The sequence below is a fragment of the Tamandua tetradactyla genome, chromosome 6 (assembly GCF_023851605.1).
Source record: "Tamandua tetradactyla isolate mTamTet1 chromosome 6, mTamTet1.pri, whole genome shotgun sequence".
In the NCBI taxonomy this organism is placed as follows: domain Eukaryota; kingdom Metazoa; phylum Chordata; class Mammalia; order Pilosa; family Myrmecophagidae; genus Tamandua; species Tamandua tetradactyla.
Genome location: NC_135332.1, coordinates 133,016,441 through 133,038,687, shown reverse-complemented (window position 1 = coordinate 133,038,687; position 22,247 = coordinate 133,016,441). Strand labels below are relative to the sequence as shown.

Below are 22,247 nucleotides of genomic sequence, written 5' to 3'. Positions count from 1 at the left end.
ACACTCAAGGCTTAGCACAGTACTTTTTACATAGTAGGTACTCAATAAACATTGAACAAATGAATAAATAGACCAAAGGAAAGAAGGGAGGAACATCTGAGCTGATCTTAAAGTTCTGGCCAGATCCTCACTCAGATCAAGTGTTGGTGTTGAGACAAATAGAGAGGAGGAAATGGTCTGGATTTGGGGCAGGCAGCCACAAGAATAACTTGTTTTCTTTGGAGTTTTATATCTGTGCTAAAAATAAGAAAGTGTGCCATAAAGTTACAAATGTTGCTTGGCAGGTAGTACAATGGCAGGTATTACAATGTTATAGTAGTTTTCCAGGGCTCCTGTAACAATTACACAAATGTAGTTTAAAAGAAGGAAAATTTATTCTGGAGGCTAGAAATCTGCATTCAAGGTGCCAGCAGGAGCATGCTATTCCTGAAGGCTCTAGGGGAGGAATTATTTTCCTCTTCCTAGCTTCTGGTGGGGGTTGGCAATCTTTGGCATTTCATGCCTTGTTGCTTTGTGCTGGTTTGAATCTATTATGTATCTCAGAAAAGCCATGTTTTGATCCTGATCCAATCTTGAAGGAGCAGCTCTTTCTTTTAATCCTGATTCAATATTGTAGGGCAGTAACTTTTTATTAGATTATCTCCACAGTCATGTGGGTGTGACCTTTTGGTTAGGTGGAGATCTGACTCCTCCCATTCAGGGTGGGTCTTGGTTAGTTTTCTGGAGTCCTTTAAAAGAGGAAACCTTTTGGAGAAAGAGCAGATGTAGACACTTAGAGAACAGTTGCTTCAGAGAACAGAGACACAGATGTTTGGAGATGCTTGGAGCCCAGCAAATGTTACTGTGTGTCTTCCCATGAGATGTTAAGCAAGCCAGAACCTGAGAGAGCCAAAGGAAGCCAAGAGATGAAAATCAGCTCTGGAGAAGTAAAATGAGGAACCCTCACAGGAACAGAGGCTGGAAGCAACAGAGCCCAAGATCAAGGGACTAGCAGATTCTAGCCACCTGCTTTCCAACTGACAGAGGTGTTCCAGATCCATTAACCTTTTTTGAATTAAGGTATCTTTTACTGGATGTGTTAGTTTGGACATTTTCATAGGCTTAGAACTATAAACTTGTAACTTATTAAATTCCTTTTATAAAAGCTGTTCCATTTCTGGTGTATTGCATTCTGACTGTTTAACAAACTGAAACAAGCTGTAAGTCTTGCCTCCATCATCGCAAGTCTTCTGTCCTGTGTGTTTGTCTTCACATAGTGTTCTCCTCTCTCTGTGTCTCTGTGTATGACCTCATCTTAACTAATTACACCTGCAATGCCCTATTTCCAAATAAGGTCATATTCTGAGAGACTAGGGTTAGGACTTCATTATATCTTTTGGGGGGACACAGTGCAACCTATAACAAATGTATAATATATGTTCAGACATTTAGCTTAGTATGTTGTGTGGGTCCTCTGAGAAGTAGATGGGATTAAAAGTGCAGGAAATATTAGGGCTAACACTGTAAGGGGAACTGGGGAAAGAGCCAGAGGAGGTGGGGTGAAGAGAACCCTTAGACAACAGTGCAGGTCTGACTCCTGTGAAGGAGAGATGGAAGGAAGGCAAATCAGATAAGAAGAGTCTTAGACTGCCGTGAAGTTCTAAGATAGTTTGGCCAGGTTTATGTTAAGTTCTCAAGTGTAAAGGGACCGTTGGGGGTATGCTGCAGCTCCCAAGAATGGGCCTGCTTTAGTATCCTGGCTTCACTGGGTCATTGGCTGGAAGCAGGTCATGAAAGTATGGCCTTAGGGCAGACACACTGTCAGATTCAGAGCACAGTTGCTGGTGCTATGATTCGGTCACCTTCTCTTCAGTAGGAGACCTGAAAGGAGCATTTTGAAGGCTAGCAGAGCTAGATATGTTTGTATTAAGTAATTATTAATAATAGCAGTCTTAGATTTAGAATTCTTCCTGTTTATTTTATTAGAACAAGACACTAATCTGCATTTTCCATTGTATTACATTCCCACTCCATTTAAATTTCCTAGCCACTGAATTTATTTTCTTTCTACTCAAATTATTAAATGATACATAAATATGTACTTATCATAGATTATGTAAACAGTAGCAATCAGATTGAGTAAAAAATAAAAGTTTCCTTTTGTTTCCCCTCCCCATATCACCAGTCTTACCTTCTTAAGCCATAACCACATATATTAGTTTGCTAAATGCCACCGGAATGTAATATACCAGAAACTTAACAGTTTTTAAAAAGGGAATTTATTAAGTTTCAAGTTTACAGTTCTAGGGCCATAAAAAAATGCCCAAACTAAGGCATCCAGAAATAGATGCCTTGAGTCAAGCAAGGAAGGCTGATGTCTCTCACATGGGCAGGCGCTTGGCTGGTGTCTGGTGTTCCTTGTTTCCAGTTCTGTTGCTTCCAGCTTCTGATGTCAGTGGTCTCCTCTTAAAGCATCTGGGGGCCTTGATTTAGCTCCTCAGGGACACAACTCTGGGTTCTGGCTTGCCTGGCATCTCATGGAAGGGCACATGGTGATGTCTGCTGGGCTCTGTATCTCCAGCCATCCATCTGCTTTCTCTGTCAGCACTCCAAGCATCTTCAAATGTCTGTGTCTCTGTTGGCTCTGAAGCAACTATGTTTTCCCCAAAATGTTTCCCCTTTTAAAGGACTCCAGTAAACTAATCAAGACCTAACTTGAATGGGTGGAGTCACATTGCCATCTAATTAAAAAGGCCACACCTACAATTGGGCACATCACATCTCCAAGGAAGTAATCTAATCAAAAGGTCACACCCACAATTGAGTGGGTCAATCTCCATGGAAACAATCTAATCAAAAGTTTCCACCCTATAATATTGAATTAGGGTTAAAGGACATGGCTTTTCTGGGGTACACAGCACTTTCAAAACAGCACACCACTTTAACCATTTGGTGTACTGCTTTTTGGACTTTTTCATATCATTTGTTTATAGTCATGCATATACTTATCAAAATACACATATTTATACAGACAAGCATGCATACACTTACATATACATTCGTACAGTTTTGTTTTTATAAAAACAGACTTGTGTTATATATATTCTATATTTTGCTTTTTTTTGACAGTTTAATTAGGAGAATGTTTCCTGTTGGGAGTGAATGGCTCTTAATAATAGTGCTTCTCAAACTTTAATGAGTAAGAGTCAGCTGAAGTTCTAATTAAAAATATAAATCGCATGAATTCAGTATAGGTCTGGGATGAGACTCAGGAATCTACATGTTAAAATTACATGTTAAAAACCTCAGGTGATAATGCTGGTGATCCTTGGGTCATAGTTTGAAATGAGCTATACCTCATTCTTTTTAAGACTATATTATCTTTAATAGTTTGTTTCATGACTTAACTTTTCCTTTTTTGATAAACAGGTTGTTTTCAATTTTTTCACCTTTACAGGTGAAGATTACAGTGTATACTTACTTTCTAGTAGTATCAAGTAAACAATGTAACATTATACATAAAAACTCATGCATAAGAGTTTATATATTTGGTCTTGCAATTGATGCTTAAGATTGGTTTGATCACTTTCTTAATTTTCTATAGTGCAAATTGGTATATTATTGTCAAAGTGTTAATTTAGAGCATATTATGAATGCAAAAACTGGCATTTTGAAGATTTCTGATTACCTATAAGGTTCATGTCAAATGATTCTGTTGTTATAGCCTTGCACAACATCATTGAAGACTATCTGATTTTGCTAGTTATTTTAATAATGAAAACATTTTCCCTAAAACTGACCTAAGGAGGAACAAAACATAAAAGGAAATGTTCTTTACAATTCCAGTTTGCTTTCAGGATGGTCTGCTTCTTGGAAATGATTGCTAATGAAGGTTGATACAAAAAGAGGTTAAATCAGTGCTTCATGGAATGTGTTGAAATCATCACTTTTCTTTTCAATTGGCTGTTTTCTTTCCTGCTTTAATACAAGAAATTCAAGTTTTGCAGTGGTAGGCAAAACAGTAAACTGTTTTTCTTACCAAAAATAAATTCTCATACACTGGATTCTAGTTATAAGGGAGTTCTATGTCATAGAAACCTGATTTTTCCCTGAGGCTGCTGATGCCCCTACAGCCTTTCTAACCATTTAAGGTGCGGGAGATGGCTTCTTTGGTCATTGTTTCTATGTCTAGGCCATTCTTCCTCCCTCTTCCCTAAACTGCTCCCCTAGCTCCCAGCTTTGAATTTCACACACCAGATGGTAATGCTCATTATCCGTCTTTATTACAGTTATCTACAGACTCGTGGGTCATGACTCATTTTTCTTTAAAAATATTGGTTACTGGCCTACTGTCACTTTCCTGTCTTACTGTTGTCATAAATCTTGGTTATTTCAGTATCTACAGGATGATGATCTTCCAATACCCTGATACTGTCCACCTTAGCCACCCAACTTTTGGTTGCATTCTAGGCCTTGCCCAGTAACATTTTCTAACTTCATTATTATCTCAATGTTAATCTCCCATTCTCACTAACGCTTTTTTTTTCCAGTTAAAATATTATAGGTTTATTTAAAATGCTATTCACACCTTGAGTGTGCAAAATACAAACTCCATTTACAAATTAATGCACACCTGAAACCACAGTGTTTAAACAGACTGTCTGCATAATAAATGTTAAAAGTAAACCAGGTGTATTTACCTGACTTAGGTCAAAAGTGTAGATTGGAAGAAAAAAATAGATTTTCTTTGTCAAAATATCAGCAGTTTAAGAATTTTGGCTACCTCATTTCTCGCATGACTTCTCTCACTCCACTTTAGCCACACAACTTTTGGACATACTCTAGGCCTTGCCAGTAACATTTTTCAACTTTATCATTATCACAATGTTAATCTCCCATTCTCTCCAACTCTGATCTTTCCAGTTTACTCCTTTTAGCAATATGATGCCAACCATCCTTCAATCTCATGTATTTCTGGAGTCCAGGCACAAGGCTTAGCTGGGTCTTCAGCAAGGCTTCCATCCATGTGTCAGCTGGGGCTGTGGTTTCATCTGATGATTGGCTGAGGATGGATCTGCTTCCTGTTCACATGGCTGTTGGCAATACTCAGTTTCTTGTAGGTTATCAGCCTCAGGACCTCAGTTTTTTGTTGGCTATCAACTAAAGGCTGCCCTTGGCCCCTTACCATGTGGCTATCTCCATAGACTGCTCATAACATGACAAGATGCTTCTTCACAACAGAGAATCACCTCAATACAAGCATTATGATCTTATATAATGAATTCATGTACATGCAATCATGCCATACCCTAGTGTCCAGAAGCAAGTCATATACTCTGTCTATACCCAAGGGAAGGAGATTATAAGGGTATAAATACCTGGAGACAAGAATCACATAGGCCACTTTATAATCTGTCCACCACAGACCTGTTGTGTATCTGTCTTGTCATTCCCTCCCCCATTCACATAGAATGCTACTGCTCTTTGTATTATCATCCAACTAAAAGGACAACATTCTGAAGTTAGGAGATCTGAGTCTCCTGGATCACAGTACTACAAATTCCTTTTAAATGAAGTATTCTTCTTAAAATTAATTCAATGCTTTCTATTTATAAGAAAAAAATTATTTTGGAATGTACATGCAAGGATGTGTGAACATACACATATACACGTAGTTTAAATAATAAAATAATTATCCACATCTCCACCATCCAAGTTAGGAAATATGGTTATTGCCTTAGATGTCTCCCAATGCCCCTTTCCGATCACTTTCTTCTCCCCTCTCAGAGCTTATCTTGCTTCTGAATTTTCTGTTAATCATTCTTTTGTATTTCTTTATTATTTTGCCAAGTAAATTTATGTCTTTATACTAAATATTGGTTATTTTGTATCTTTTAAAAAACTTTATACACTATATGTGTATGTTATGAAGTTTTTTTATTGTTTATATATACCTGTATGTTTGTGATCTGCTTCATTCACTTACTATTAATTGCATATAACATACTGATGTGTGGCTGTGGTCCATTCATTTTCACTGTCATATAGTATCCAATATTTGAAGATATTGAATTTGTGCATGTCTTCCTCTTTTATTGATTTTTGGGTGTTGCTAATTTCTTTTGTCATAAGCATTGAAGCCGAGAGCTTTCTTATAGATGTCTCCTGGTATACATGTACAAGAGTTTCTCTGTGCCATTTAGGAGTAGGATTACTGGGCTATAAACTATGCGTATAGTTGACTTTGCCCATTGTTTTAGTTTTCTGATGCTGCCAGAATGCAATACACCAAAAATGGGCTGGTTTTTATAAACAGATTTACTAATTTGGGAAGGCACGAGGTGACATCTGCTGGATACTCTCCAGCTTCTGGGTTCATATGACTTTCCTAACATGGTTCCTTTCTGCATCTCCAGATGTCTGGGTCTGACTCCTCCTTTTAAGCTTCATTCTTTGCAGAAGGCACTCTCCTTAGCTGACCACGGCTGTAATCAGCCATAGATGAATTTCACATGCTGATGATATAAGTCCATAGCAAGAGCACAACTGGGCACCATCACCTGGCCAAGCTGATACTTGAACCTAAACTACTCCCAGTAATTCAGTTACACCGAGTAATACAAATGGTTGTACCAATTACACTTGCACCAGCAGCGGAAGAGTGTTTCTTATTACAGCAGAGGTTTTCCAAGAGCCAGCTTTAAAAGACTTTCCTTCCTCAGAGGGATGATGATCAAATCAGTCACTTCAAATGAAAAACCTGAGAGTATGAAAACTGACAGCTTGAGTAAATCTTTCTAGCAAGTGAGTAAATTTACAATAAATGTGTTTTAAGAATATAAACCTTGAGAAAGTTTAGTTAAAGTCTAGAGGAGATTACAGCACTAATATTTATAAACAAAAATTCTCCTTTCATATCAAATACTAATTAATTCTTCTCTTCCATTTCCAATCTATCAGCTTTCTTCTACTATTTTGATAGTTTGATAGTTGATAGTGCTGCTACAATTTTGTATTCGGGAGTTAAGTTAAACCCAAGGGAATACATTTAGCAAGTAATAAATAAATAAAAGTGAAGCCTAGTTTCTTCTCACATTAATCAGTAGAATTTCTAAGCCCATTATGGGTAATGAATTGGGAGATGGGGAGAGTTTGAATCTATGGAAAAAAGAATAACCTAAAATTAAAAAAAGTATATAGTATATTTATCAAGAAGGTCATGATATATTTCCTTATTTTCTTCCAAAGAACACAATACACTTTAAATCTAAGTACCAAAAGTTAGGGTAGATGTTATGTATAATTTGAGCATTTTTGGAAAAACTGTCTCAAAGTTGTCCTCTCCATACTTTTGATACTAATGGGTATATTAACATGAATTGTATTGGAAATAACTTGGATTTAAACATTTTATTTCCCTGGTTTAGATGTATGTGAAAATGTTTTCATTACTTTTTTTTTTTTTTTAGCTATTTAGCTCTTCATTCTAAACATTCACACTCATTGGCTAAATTTAAAATAAGACTTCTTTTTATCACCTCTTGTTTGACTGTATTGAGATCTTTTTTTGTGTTGGTATGAGAAGTGGGGGTGAGGGAGGTTTAGGTAAGAGGTCGGGATGAGCGATCAGTGGTGATAATGAATAATAAAAGTTTCTTAACACAGCTAAAAAAGACTAAGATCCCTCCAGCCTGTGTAAAAATGAGCCTGCTTTTCCCTGGAGGACAGGCAGGGTCAGGATCATTCATTGATATCTGTCTTGTCCTAATTTCCCTAGAAAAAACCAGGGGAAAATTGTACAGAGATTGACAATATGCATCTTCCCTTCTGTTGCTTGAAACACTCTCTCAAATATAAGAATTTGATATTTGTTTTGGGGGAAGGTGGTGCCTGAATATCTTAAGAAATCAGCATTGTGTATCTCAAAAACACATGGAATTTCTGTTTGGATTCTGTGCGGCTGATATTGTTTTAAAAGAATACTCATCATCTTTTTTTTTCAGTTTTGCTTATGATGCCAAAAGATTATTTCCTCATCCCTCTGAATATATTTGATAGAAATAACTTTGTCAGAACCCCAATCAGCTATTTTCATTTGAAGGATAAAAATTTTGTTTGAGTAAAGACTCCATGACTTGGGGTGGGGGTGGGGCAAATATTTTTTATACTTTTTTAAAGCTCATTCAACAAATTACACCACATTATTTACAAACTATTTTTGTTCTTGATTGAATTCTATCAAAGACATTAAATGTTTTCTTTTGAAGAAAGAAAATTATTCCTTGAAAAACCTGGCTGACACCCTGGGGTCCGTTAAGGAATCACTTCTTTTCTGACTAAACTGGAATAGAATTATATTTTTTAAAAAGATGATGAGAACACAGAATTAGAGACAGGAGACTTATAAATCTATGTCCAGTTCCACTGTGTTTTCTACCTTCCCCATGTTCCCAAACTCCATTTTAGTAGCAGTTTCTTGCAAAAGTTTTCCATCTCTAGTGTGTGCCTTTCTTGCAGAGACACATCTTTCCTCTGGCAGCTGTTTTGCTCTGCTCTAGTGCTCTCTTCATCTTTTATCTGTTCTCTCTCTTCTTAGATCACAGCCAGTGATAGACAGAGAAGCTTAGAAACCAACAGAGTGGCAAAAATAGAGCAGCTGTTGTGGGAACAGAGCATGACATTTGGGAGATAAGAGAAGTGAAAAACAAACAATCTGAATACCTCTTGAGGTAAGAACATTTGACCCAGAAATATTTAGATATGCAACCAGTTCTGGAGAGTGGCCGATCTGTCTGGTTTGGCAGAATGGACACTGCCTGTGATATTTTTTCTCTCCATTACTCACCCTCATATCCATTAGTGAAGAAAAAGGGCCCATGCTTAGACTAAAAACAGAAATATTACTTTTAATGACTTTTGGAGATTGAACATCATCAGAATATTTTGTGATTATCCATTTTATCAAATTGTAAAGGGGTGGGGAGAGGTCATGATACAAGTTGATCCTTTTAAACTTTTGCCTCTAAGTAATTAAATTCACTGCCTTCTGTGTTACTTGATTGAATTTTTTGAGATTCACATTCCTTGTGATTTTTTTTGTATGCATATAATGCTTTTATTATTATAATTATGGCTGTTAGAATATAACAGATAGCTAAAAAGTTTTCATTCTTTTATTTATTTATTTATTTATTTTTGCATGGGCAGGCAGTGGGAATCGAACGTGGGTCTCTGGCATGGCAGATGAGAAATCTGCCGCTGACCCACCATCACACAGACCTAAAAAGGTTTCAAACAATAGAAAATATATTTGGATAAGTTAAGACACAATTTTTTGAGTACTTAGACAATAAAAATGTTATTATATTTTTGTACTAATTAAAAACATAAAGTTAAACAATGAATAAAATCAGGGATACTAAAAGTTAAAAAGGGCCTCAAAATTTTAGACAAAGGAGTTGAGAATAGAAGGGGGAAAATCCAACATATACACCATGATAATAGTCCTTTTTCAAAAAATTACTTCTAATTTTGACTCTTTTCTAAAAGCATCATGGACACTGAAACCCTTATTGCAGATTATATATCATCTCTTTGGCTTTGAGGTGTGTAGTTTTGTTAGCTAGAGACATGAATGAGTTCAGTTTCTGAGACTAGTCATTTAGTAAATTATTTTGATCACTGGGTCTGTGGAAGTTGATAATTCCTGCCAGTCTGTCTACTTTAGCAAAGATAGTCTTGTTAACTACTCAAGTTGAGAGAAAAGCCTCTGATTCATCAACGGATAATCCAGATATTGTACCATCCTCTTCATTGTTATCCTCATATAATACTTGGCCATTATTCTAATATTATGTTCAAAAACTCTGTTCTTTAAGTCTTTTCACCTTTTTCACCTCCCTTATATAATCAAAAACATCAGTTGCAGGACTCTAGAGAGAACATTTCCTTAATTCTGTTCCATAACCTTCAACAAGTGTGGACCGATGCATAAACTCCATTGTGGTAAAAAGCTTGAAAAGATCCTTGTACATAGAAATTTCTTCTAACTTCTTGTCACTGTTTATTTGGTGAACCAAATTTGATTGTTCATTGTCAAAAGAAGTCAAGATAACATAGAGAACAACACTTTTCAGAGCCTATTGCCACTTCTCACTTTCTGCCTGTGTACAGGGAGTATCATATATTGCTCTGTAGTGCTTACAAATAGACTAAATAGGATCTCTCATGCTGCTGATAATTTGTGTATGAATTTTTGTGTCTCTCACAGCTAGGCAGAGCCTCATTTGCTCCAAAATAAACTCCATTCACTCTTTCTTTTCCATTGACCCATAGGTTTCCACCTGTAAGTCATAAAATGAAAGCTGCCTCTTTCACATCACCTCTTTGTTCTTTTATAGTTGCTAATGGGATAGTCAGTTGAGCATATTCAATTTCAACATAAATCTTTCCTTCTGTAACCATTGGTAGAGTATCATTTAATCGAAGTTTGACAGGGAGGTCTGTTATTTCTTTAGCATAAGTACTGCACTGTTGAACCATTTTTGCAACAGCATAACTGACTCAGCCTTTTTGACAAAAGCATAATGTTTTCATCAAACAAATCCCATTCTTTTAGCCTCATAGCACATCTTCACTACGGCAACTAAGATACAGGATGTAGACACCATATCAGAAGCAGTATGGGTCTGTTTTTCCAAAGAGAAGGGTTTCAGTGACTTCGTGAAGTCTTCCTTCCTCGGCGAGCTTCTTGCACTCAGCATACACTGATCCACAGTGGTGCTATAGTCCACCTCCATCTTGACCATGCGCCTATCAGCTGGCTTCTAGCCGCCATCCACTGTGGTCCCTGCCTGAATGTCCCCGGATGACCCCCTCCTTCGGCCACAACTCATCGCCCATACTGGAAGCACCTGTGCACCCATTCCTTTATGATATTTTAGAGCTTTAATAATTTAACTTTGTCTATTTTCTCCAGTGTACACTTAAAACAGTTGTATTTATTTGTTGGGATATCAGCCAGAGACGTTTGGCATTAATAAAATCACCTTAATCTAGTCTTCTTTCTTCTGAATTGTCATATTTGCTTCAGATAAGGATGCCCCTCTAGGAGTTCTTCTCATCTGTACCTTTTATATTCACTTTTATGCATTGCTGGCATTTTGGGCAATTCCATGGAGAACTATATGATTAATAACTATAAGAGTGTAAGGGCCAGGGTTATGCCATCCTCTTTAGTTTACAGATAATGAATCTGAGTCTCAGAGAGGAAAAGAAATGTAACATCCAAGTGCTTCTAGCTTGTTAGTGCAAAATAGGGGTTAAATAAGCCCAGCACACATTTCACTGTACAACCAGCCTTTTATCATTTTGAAAGACACTTTTGGTTTTTCATCTGTGAGTTATTGCTTTATACAAATGCATTATACAAGGAAATAACATTTATTATTTTGATCGGTAAAATAAGCCTTTAAAAAAAACGTTTAAAGGGCAGTGCAACTGTGGCTCAGTGGCAAGAATTCTTGCCTGCCGAGCTGGAGACCCAGGTTCAATTCCTGGAGCCTGCCCATGCCAAAAACAGAACAACAATAACAAAAATTTAATTAATTAAAAAAATTCAGTTGTGCCATTAATTTTAGATAAAAAATGACACAAATTATAAGCCAAGGAACCAAAATACCCAATGTTTACACCTACTTTTTTTTATTTTAACAAAAGTTTTTTAATTTTTAAAAATAATTTTTAAATTAAAAAAAATTACAGGAAAGAAAAACAAACACTCTTAATATTCCATTCTACATATATAATCAGTAATTCACAATATCATCACATAGTTGCATATTCATCATCATGAACATTTCTTAGAACATTTGCATCAATTCAGAAAAAGAAATAAAAAGACAACAGAAAAATAAAACGAAAACAGAAAAAAAATTATACATACCATACCCCTTACCCCTCCCTTTCATTGATCACTAGCATTTCAAACTAAATTTATTTTAACATATGTTCCCCCTATTATTTATTTTTATTCCGTATGGTCTACTCATCTGTTGACAAGGTAGATAAAAGGAACATCAGACAAGGTTTTCACAACCACACAGTCACATTGTGAAAGCTATATCATTATACAATCATCATCAAGAAACATGGCTACTGGAACACAGCTCTACATTTTCAGGCAGTTCCCTCCAGCCTCTCCATTTCCTCTTGGATAACAAGGTGATGTCTATTTAATGCATAAGAATAACCTCCAGGATAACCTCTCGACTCTGTTTGGACTCTCTCAGCCATTGACACTTGTCTCATTTTACTCTTCCCCCTTTTGGTCGAGAGGGTTTTCTCAATCCCTTGATGCTGGGTCTCAGCTCATTCTAAGATTTCTGTCCCACTTTGCCAGGAAGGTTCACACCCCTGGGAGTCATGTCCCACGTAGACAGGGAGAGGGTGATGAGTTTGCTTGTTGTGTTGGCTAGAGAGAGAGGCCACATCTGAGCAACAAAAGAGGCTCTCTTGGGGGTGACTCTTAGGCCTAATTTTAAGTAGGTTTGACCTATCCTTTGTGGGGGTAAGCCCCAAGACTGGGGGCTCAGCCTATAGCTTTGGTTGTCCACACTGCTTGTGACAATATCAAGAATTCAACTTGGGGAGGTTGACTTTTCCCCCGTTCTCACCATTCCTCAAAGGGGACTTTGCAAATGCTTTTCCACTCACTGATCAAATCACTCTGGGATTCATCGGGGCATCACTCTGGACAAACTAACAAAATTTCATGTCCTACCCAAGGTTCCTTGTACTTATGTTGTTCAACCAAGCTATCTACATAAGTTATATTAGGAAATGCACTAGTCAAAAAATAAATTTTGTACCAAATAAGCATTTTTTGCTTTAGTCTTACACATAAGTTGAAAATTTAAAATGTTAATTCCATCTATTTTCCGCACCTTTCAGTAATGACATTCCTTTGTTCTTCCTCATGCAAAAAAACATTTTTAAAATTTGTACATTTAGTCACTGTCATTATATACTCTAGGCAATCCTAGATTATACCATCTCAATCTTTATTGTTTATCTTTCTTTCTGATTTCATTTGTTTCCTCAGCCCTCCTCCCTCTATCATTCTCATATGCAGCTTCATTCAGTGTTTTAACATAGTTGTATTACAGATAGGTAGTATTGTGCTGTCCATTTCTGAGTTTTTACATTCAGCCCTGTTGCACAATCTGTATCCCTTCAATACAGCTCCAATTACCCAATATCTTACTCTATTTCTATCTCCTGATGGTCTCTGTTACTACTGAAATTCTCCAAGTTTATTCACAAATGTCAGCTCATGTCAGTGGGACCATACTGTATTTGTCCTTTTGTTTCTGGCTAATCTCACTCAGCATAATGTCTTTAAGGTCCATCCATGTTGTTACATACTTCATAACTTTATTCTGTCTTACAGCTGCATAATATTCCATCGTATGTATATGCCACAGTTTGTTTAGCCACCCATCTGTTGATGGACATTTTGACTGCTTCCATCTCTTGGTAATTGTAAATAATGCTACTATAAACACTGTTGTGCAAATGTCCATTTGTGTCCTTGCCCTCATGTCCTTTCAGTAGAGACAGCATATAGATGGGTCCCATTTCCTAATCCATTCTGCCAGTCCATGTGCCCTGATTGGGAAGCGTAATCCATCAACATTCAGTGTTATTACTGCATGGGCAGTACCCTCCTCTACCATTTTGCCTTTTGGCTTTTATATGTCCTTCTAATTTTCCTTCTTTTTACCTTTACTCATAGTCTTCCCTTCTACACTCTTTTCCACACCTCTCTCTTCTTCCTTCATATCTGTCTCTAGTGCTCCCTTTAGTATTTCTTGCAGAGCTGGTCTCTTGGTCGCAAATTCTCTCAGTGATTTTTTTTTTCCAAAAATGTTTTAATTTCTCCCTCATTTTTGAAGGACAGTTTTTCTGGATATAGAATTCTTGGTTGGAAGTTTTTCTCTTTTAATAATTCAAATATATCATCCCCCTATCTTCTCGCCTCCATGGTTTCTGCTGAGAAATCTATGCAGAGGCTTATTGGACTTCCCTTGTGTATTAGTTAGGGTTCTCTAGAGAAACAGAATCAACAGGGAACACTTGCAAATATAAAACTCATAAAAGTGTCTCATGTGACCGCAGGAACGCAGAGTCCAAAATCCACAGGGCAGGCTGTGAAGCTGATGACTCCGATGGAGGGTCTGGATGAACTCTGCAGGAGAGGTTCACCAGCCGAAGCAGGAATGGGGCCTGTCTCCTCTGAGTCCTCCTTAAAAGGCTTCCCATGATTAGATTTAGCATCACTAATTGTAGAAGACACTCCCCTTTGGCTGATTACAAATGGAATCAGCTGTGGATGCAGCTGACGTGATCATGACCTAATCCTATGAAATGTCCTCATTGCAACAGACAGGCCAGTACTTGCCCAATCACATAAACAGCTACCACAGCTTGGCCAAGTTGACACATGTACCTAACCATGACACCTTGTATGTGATGGATTGCGTTTCTCTTGCTGCTTTCAAGAATCTCTCTTTCTCTTTGACCTCTGACATTCTGATTAGTAAATGCCTTGAAGTACATCTATTTGAATATATTCTCTTTGGGGTATGCTACACTTCTTGGATCTTTAATTTTAAGTCTTTCATAAGAGTTGGGAAATTTTCAGTGATAATTTCCTCCATTAGTTTTTCTCCTCCTTTTTCCTTCTCTTCTCCTTCTGGGACACCCAGAACACATATATTCATGCGCTTCATATTGTCCTTCAATTCCCTGAGTCCCTGCTCATATTTTTCCATTTTTTCCCTATATTTTCTTTTTCTTGTTGGATTTCAGATGTTCTGTCCTTCAGTTCAGTAATCCTATGTTCTGCCTCTCAAAATCTACCACTGTAGGTTTCCATTGTTTTTTTCATCTCTTCTACCGTGCCTTTCATTCCCATAAGTTCTGTGATTTGTTTTTTTACACTTTTGATTTCTTCTTTTTGTTCATTCCTTGCCTTCTTTATATCCTCCCTCAATTAATTGATTTGGTTTTTGATGAGGTTTTCCATGTCTGTTCGTATATTCTGAATTAATTGTTTCAGCTCCTGTATCTCATTTGAACTATTGGTTTGTTCCTTTGCCTGGGCCATATCTTCAATTTTCCTAGTGTGATTTGTTATTTTTTGCTGGCGTCTAGGCATTTAATTACCTTAATTAGCTTATTCTGGAGATTGCTTTCACTTCCTTTATCTAGAGTTTTCTTGCTGGATGAATTTGTTGTCTCTGTTCTTTGACATTCAGTTCAGCTTTTTCTGGACCTCTAGCTTAGGTTTTGTTTAACAGAGGAGAATTTTTCAGTTCTTGTTTTCTTGTTTCTTCCCCTGCTTGTATGGTGCCTTTCCCCCCCCACCCTTAGGAGGGTCTACATAGGTATTATAGACCCCAGCTGGATTTTCCCAGACTAAACTGACCTCCTATCAGGAGGAAAGAGCCACCTGCTTTGGTTTTCCCTGAGAGTGAGACCCAGCACGTTGAAAGGCTTTCCTGTGAAGTCTCTGGGCTCTGTTTTTCTTATCCTGCCCAGTATGTGGTGCTTGTCTGCCTGCAGGTCCCACTAGCATTAGATGATATGGTATCTAACTTTGGCAGACTCTCCCTACTGGAGGCATGGTAGAGACAGAGTGGAGGTTGTAGGCTGGTTTTAATGGCTTCAAATTACCAAGCCCTGGTGTCTGAATTCTTTGAGGGAGGGATTCCATCTGAGTTGGGCTTCACCTCTCCCCAGGGGAAGGCACAGGCTCTAGACAAGCCCTCAAACAAGCTTGTTTCTGCCTACGCCTGGGGCAGTTGCAGCCTGAGAAGTCCTGCTGCTGTATCCAAAGGCAGTCAAGCCTTTGTAGAAACACAGCCACAAAAACCTCTGCTTCCTTTTTTCCATTAGCCCTGACCCCTTGGCACCGGGGCAAAAAATGAGCGCCCTCCGCTTTGATCAGGTTCACCTGAGCTGGGGGCCTATTTTTAGTAGTCAGAATTTGTTAATTAATTCCACAATTGGCTTTTGGTTGGGCTCAGCCCCTGCTTCTGGTAAAGTCTCTTTCCTTTCCCCTCTGGGAAGCAGCCTGTGGGGGAGGGGTGCCAGCCACCATGGCTTGGGGAACTCATGGTTCTGGGGGGGCTCGCAGCCGGTCCAGCTGGTCCAGACTGGGGTACGTTGTGTTTCCGGTCACTGACGTGGCCCCAGGAGCTGTTCTGTATTGTTTCTGGTTATTTAGTAGTTGTTCTGGAGGACGAACTAAAACATGCACATTGCTAAGCCGCCATCTTGGCCCGAAGTCTCAACCTACTTTTTTTGCTTCTGACTTTGGAATTAGAAATGTTACTTTTATTTACTCTTTTATTTATTTACTAAATAGCATTTATGAATATTGGCTATTATGTAGCAAACTGTACTAGGTTATGTGCAGATACAAAGGTAATTAAGTCTGTTTTGGAAAAGTTCACTGTCAAATGAGCTCAGACAGACCTGTGTATATCCACAGCATGACCAATTCTATTATGGAGGAAGGTCTAGAGTCCTGTGAAAATGTGGAAGAAGAAAGATTAACTGCTAGGAAAGCTTCCGTGAGGAGATGGCATTTAATTATTTTTTGAATAATGAATATATATTTATCAGGTGGTAAAAAGAGTTGGGTATACATGAAAATCCTCAGCAGATGAAACAGCATCTGAAAAGGCACAAAGTTTTGAGAAAGAATAAAACGCCTTTAGTGAATTTGTGAGCAATACAGAATATGAACAGAAGAATGGAAAGAAACAGGCTAGAAAATAGATTATTGTCAGTTCATTATGTATGAGCACAAAGAGCTCATCCTTACCTTAGCCCCACCGAAACAGGGAGTTTGTCTTATTTGCTGCTTTACCTACAATGCTAGAATGATACTGGATATACACAAATAAGGATGTGTCACTGTTTGTGAAAAGCAACTCCAGGGTTGTTTGATTAGAGCTAAGGAGAATATCTAAGAAGCTTTCAGAATATCCCATGCAAGAGATTATGGATCTAAACTAAAGGATTAATGGTGGACATTAAGACAATTTGAAAGATTTAAGAGAGAGAACTGAGAGGGCTTGGTGCCTGAGGGTTGTGCAGGAGTGAGAATGATCAAGGAGAATTCCTAGATTGTCTATCAGGAAAGCACAGGTAAATAATGATGTTGTTAACTAGATCAGAAGATGGTGAAGAACTTGGGGGTAGGGTAATAAGTGGTTTTAGACTAAGACTCTAAATGACAATATTCAGTAGCAGTGTAAATTATACATCTGGAGATTAGATAAAATATAGTAATATAGATTTGGAAATTGGAGTCATAAATGTGACAATTGAGGCCATGGTAATGGTGGATAAGGTTACTTACAGTGAGAAGGAAAAGAGAAGAAACCTAGAGATGGAATAATGGGAAGAATCAATAACTATGATCAGGTAGAGAAGAGGCAGCAGAGAAGATGATGGGGAGAGATAGACATTTGAGAGGGGTATCATGGTTTTACCCATGGCAATGGGAGAGGGAGCTTCAAGGAGACAACATATTAAATACTACAGAGAGATCAAATAAGATAATGATTATAGAGTATTTATTGGAATTGGCTGTTTGGAAGACATACTTGACCTCAGCCTGAGCAGTTTCAATGAAATTTTAAGGATAGAAGCTGGATTTTAATGGTCTAAAAATAATGAGATGAAAGCAGACAAATAAAAAAGAGTGTGCACTATTCTTTTGAGACCATGATGGAAAAAACATTAACTGATGCTCAAAAGATTCTTGCTTTTTTTTCTCTTTTTTTTTCTGGATATATGTTATAGAGGGAGTTCTGTTCTGCCACCTTCTAACCTCTAGCGTCTGGACCACTAACTCTGCTTAGGGAGATCACCATCCCCAAACCTGCTTTTCCTCTGGTACCCTTTGTGCTGCTTCATGTTCTTTTTTCTTCTTCTACTTTCAAGATTTGTCATAAAATTGTTTAAATAGTACATGAAAGATTAAGTCTTCCTAATGGTTTAATGACATTCCAGAGGTTGAGATTTCATTCATGACATTTAGATTGGGTAAGTGTGGAGGTTTTTCTCTGCCTCAAACCTCTTCATTGATTTAGGCAGCTGCCTTGGCTACATAAGGTAGATTTTTCTTGTGAAGCCACATATAGCCCTGTTTCAATACCTAAGAGGGCAGGAAAGTGATGCTTCCAGAAGCTATGATCCATGGAGATGTGGAGATGTTGGATGCCATTTGCTTTTCTCTGTATATCTGTCCTTGGTGAACAGCTGATGTGTGCCCCCCAAGAGATCCAGAAAAAGGAGCAGCTAACTGGTCCCATCACATTTTCCTGTAGGAAAAGAACTTGATCATGAACGACAGGCCCCATATCCATGCAGGGAAATTGTGGGATGCTCAATTTAATTTTTCCACAATGTAGGAATTGAAATAGGAAAAAGAAATTGTCAACTTTTGTGTCTCTCCTAGCTTCTATTATTCTTGGAGCAATGATTATCCCATTTAAGATAATGACTTAGAAATTCCCTATAATTACTCTCTTTTAGGTTAGAATGTGTCTTGATGGGGCTATTGGTATTTTAAATATCTTGCTATGACTCACAAAAGGCCTAAGGTCACTATAATGATTCTGTGGAGTATGATAAGCATTAGGATAAAAAAAGATGTTAAAGCATAGCTACCTTAATAGTCATTATTCATCCATTCAACAACTATTCTACTAAATTCTAGACACTATATTAGGGACTAAAGATACAAAGATGACAAATATATGGCCTCTGTTCTCAAAGAGCTTATAATCTAATATAGACAGATATAATCTAATATAGATAGGTAAGAGGAATAGAATTTAGCATGGTAGCGCAGGTGAGTGCTATGTAAAGGGGGGGGCTAAGGAAGAACTGAAAACAGACTTCTTTCTAAGAAAGATTTCAGGGATGGAGTTGTAAAGGAGATGGGAGACAGATTGGGGATAAAAGCAGATAGTTTCTTTGAGAGTGATAAGAGAGATGATCTGAGTCCTGAAGGATTATAAGGTGATATCCAGGTGATAGGTGTGGTTTATGTGTATATGTGTGTGTTTATGGATGTGAAGTATCTGATTCTGGGACATGTCTTCTCTTCCTTTTTCAAGACCTAACTCCTTTGATGTTGGGGTTAAGAGTTAATAGGGAAAGGACAAATATCTCATTTTTAACTGCCTATGGTTTGAGCCTTTGCTTCCCTAGTGAATGCCAATTGACCATCGAGGGCTTCTTTGGGGCAGGTCTCCAAATGCTGACTCGCTCATGGGCACTTACAGTTTGAGGTTTTGGAAGAGTACCATTGAAACTTTTCCACTATATAAAATCCCTCTTTCTGGGGGGTTGCTTCACCTGACTGTTAAGAGCATTCATTGCTGTGTATAAGACAAGTAAAAGAGTCATCAGATTTGAATTCTGTGACTGAAAAAGTACATTCTTCATGTGAATTCCTAATTTTATACCTTTATTATGTAGAACTGCTAATTGTATTTCATAATGCCAAGAATTGTTTGGCATGATGCACAGGTTAAGCTTACTATTCAGTATATCTGTTTAAAAGGTAGGAAATCTTAAGTTGATCAAAATCACTTACAATAGTAAGGTGTGCGTCTTAGTTCCTCCTCCAGAACAACTACTAAATAACTAGAAACAGTACAGAACAGCTCCCGGAGCCATGACAGAGACAGGACACACAGTGTACCCAAGTCTGGACCGGCTAGACTGACTGCGAGACTCCGCTGTGGTGAGGTCCCCGAGCAGCTCACACGTCCCTGGGCCGCGGCGGCTGGTGGCCGGCGCCCCTCCCTCCCTCCTTCCCGGTCTGGCTGAGAGACTCGGAGAGGCGAGTTCCCCAAGCCGCGGCGGCTGGTGGCTGGCAGCTGGCACCCCTCCCTCACGGGCGGCTTCCCGGGCTGGCTGGGAGCTTTGGATCAGCGGTTCCCCAAGCCGTGGTGGCTGGCGACCGGCGCCCCTCCCACACGTGCGACTTCCCGGGCCAGCCGGAAGCCTCGGATCAGCGGTTCCCCAAGCTGCGGTGGTCGGCGACTGGCGCCCCTCCCACACACGCAGCTTCCCGGGCCGGCTGGGAGCCTCGGATCAGCGGTTCCCCAAGCCACGGCGGCCGGTGACCGGCGCCCCTCCCACACACGTGGCTTCCTGGAGGGAAAGGAAAGAGTCTCCAACAATAGTAGAGACTGAGTCCAACCTAACACCAATAGTGGCATTAATGAACAACTTCTGACTACTAAAAATAGGCCCTCAGCTCAGGCGAAACTGATCAAGGTGGAAGTCGCCTATTGGGCTAACTGAAAAAGAGGAAAGGGGGTGAAATAGAGCCTTCTGCGGCTGTTTCTACGGAGCCTTGGTTGCCTCTGGGCTCAGCGCTGGGATTACACAGGTTGCAACTGCCCCGAATGCAGAAACAGGCTGCTTTCAGGGCTCTCTACCACCTGAACCTTCCCCGCGGGAGGGGTGAAACGCAACTCAGGTGGAATCCCTCTCTCAAGGAATTCAGATCCCAGGACTTCACAATTTTAAGATTAAAACCAGCCTACAACCTTTCCTCTGTCTCCACCACACACCCAGCAGTGAGAGTCTTCCAAAGTTAAAGGAGCCACAACATCTTTTGCTGGTGGGACCCGTAGACAGACAAGCACCACATATTGGACAGAATAAGAAAAACAGAGCTCAGAGACTTCAAAGGAAAGTCTTTCAACCTGCTGGGTCCCACACTCAGGGAAATCTGATTAAATGTCCAGACACCAGCAAAAAATAACAAATCACACCAGGAAAATTGAAGATATGGCCCAGTCAAAGGAACAAACCAATAGCTCAAATGAGATACAGGAGCTGAGACAACTAATTCTGAATATACGAACAGAAATGGAAAACCTCTTCCAAAACCAAATCAATAAATTGAGGGAGGACATGAAGAAGGCAAGGGATGAACAAAAAGAAGAAATGGAAAGTCTGAAAAAACAAATCACAGAACTTATGGGAATGAAAGATACGTAGAAGAGATGAAAAAACAATGGAAACCTACAATGGTAGATTTCAAGAGATGGAGGTTAGAATTAGTGAACTGGAGGATGGAACATCTGAAATCCAAAAAGAAACAGAAACTATAGGGAAAAGAATGGAAAAATTTGAGCAGGGGCTTAGGAAATTGAACGATAATATGAAGCACACAAATATATGTGTTGTGGGTGTCCCAGAATGAACAGAGAAGGGAAAAGGAGGAGAAAAACTAATGGGAGAAATTATCACTGAAAATTTCCCAACTCTTATGAAAAACCTAAAATTACAGATCCAAGAAGTGCAGCGCACCCCAAAGAGAATAGATCCAAATAGGCGTTCTCCAAGACACTTACTAGTTAAAATGTCAGAGGTCAAAGAGAAAGAGAGGATCTTGAAAGCGGCAAGAGAAAAACAATCCATCATATACAAGAGAAACCCAATAAGACTATGTGTAGATTTCTCAGCAGAAACCATGGAAGCAAGAAGACAGTGGGACGATATATTTAAATTACTAAAAGAGAAAAACTGCCAACCAAGACTTCTATATCCAACAAAATTTTCCTTCAAAAATGAGGGAGAAATTAAAACATTTTCAGACAAAAAGTCACTGAGAGAATTTGTGACCAAGAGACCAGCTCTGCAAGAAATACTAAAGGGAGCACTAGAGTCAGATACGAAAAGACAGAAGAGAGAGGTATGGAGAAGAGTGTAGAAAGAAGGAAAATCAGATATGATATATATAATACAAAAGGCAAAATGGTAGAGGAAAGTATTACCCAAACAGTAATAACACTAAATGTTAATGGACTGAATTCCGCAATCAAAAGACATAGACTGGCAGAATGGATTAAAAAACAGGATCCTTCTATATGCTGTCTACAGGAAACACATCTTAGACCCAAAGATAAACATAGGTTGAAAGTGAAAGGTTGGGAAAAGATATTTCATGCAAATAACAACCAGAAAAGAGCAGGAGTAACTATACTAATATCCAACAAATTAGACTTCAAATGTAAAACACTTAAAAGAGACAAAGAAGGATAATATCTACTAATAAAAGGAACAATTAAACAAGAAGACACAACAATCATAAATATTTATGCACCGAATCAGAATGCCCAAAAATACGTGAGGAATACACTGCAATTACTGAAAAGGGA

The 22,247-nt window shown here is 38.6% G+C and overlaps 1 pseudogene; it reads right to left on the bottom strand.

The window, feature by feature from the left end:
* Positions 1–9,548: 9,548 nt before the first annotated feature.
* On the bottom strand, positions 9,549–10,811 carry LOC143686366 (26S proteasome non-ATPase regulatory subunit 12 pseudogene; annotated as a pseudogene).
* Between the last annotated feature and the right edge of the window lie 11,436 nt (positions 10,812–22,247).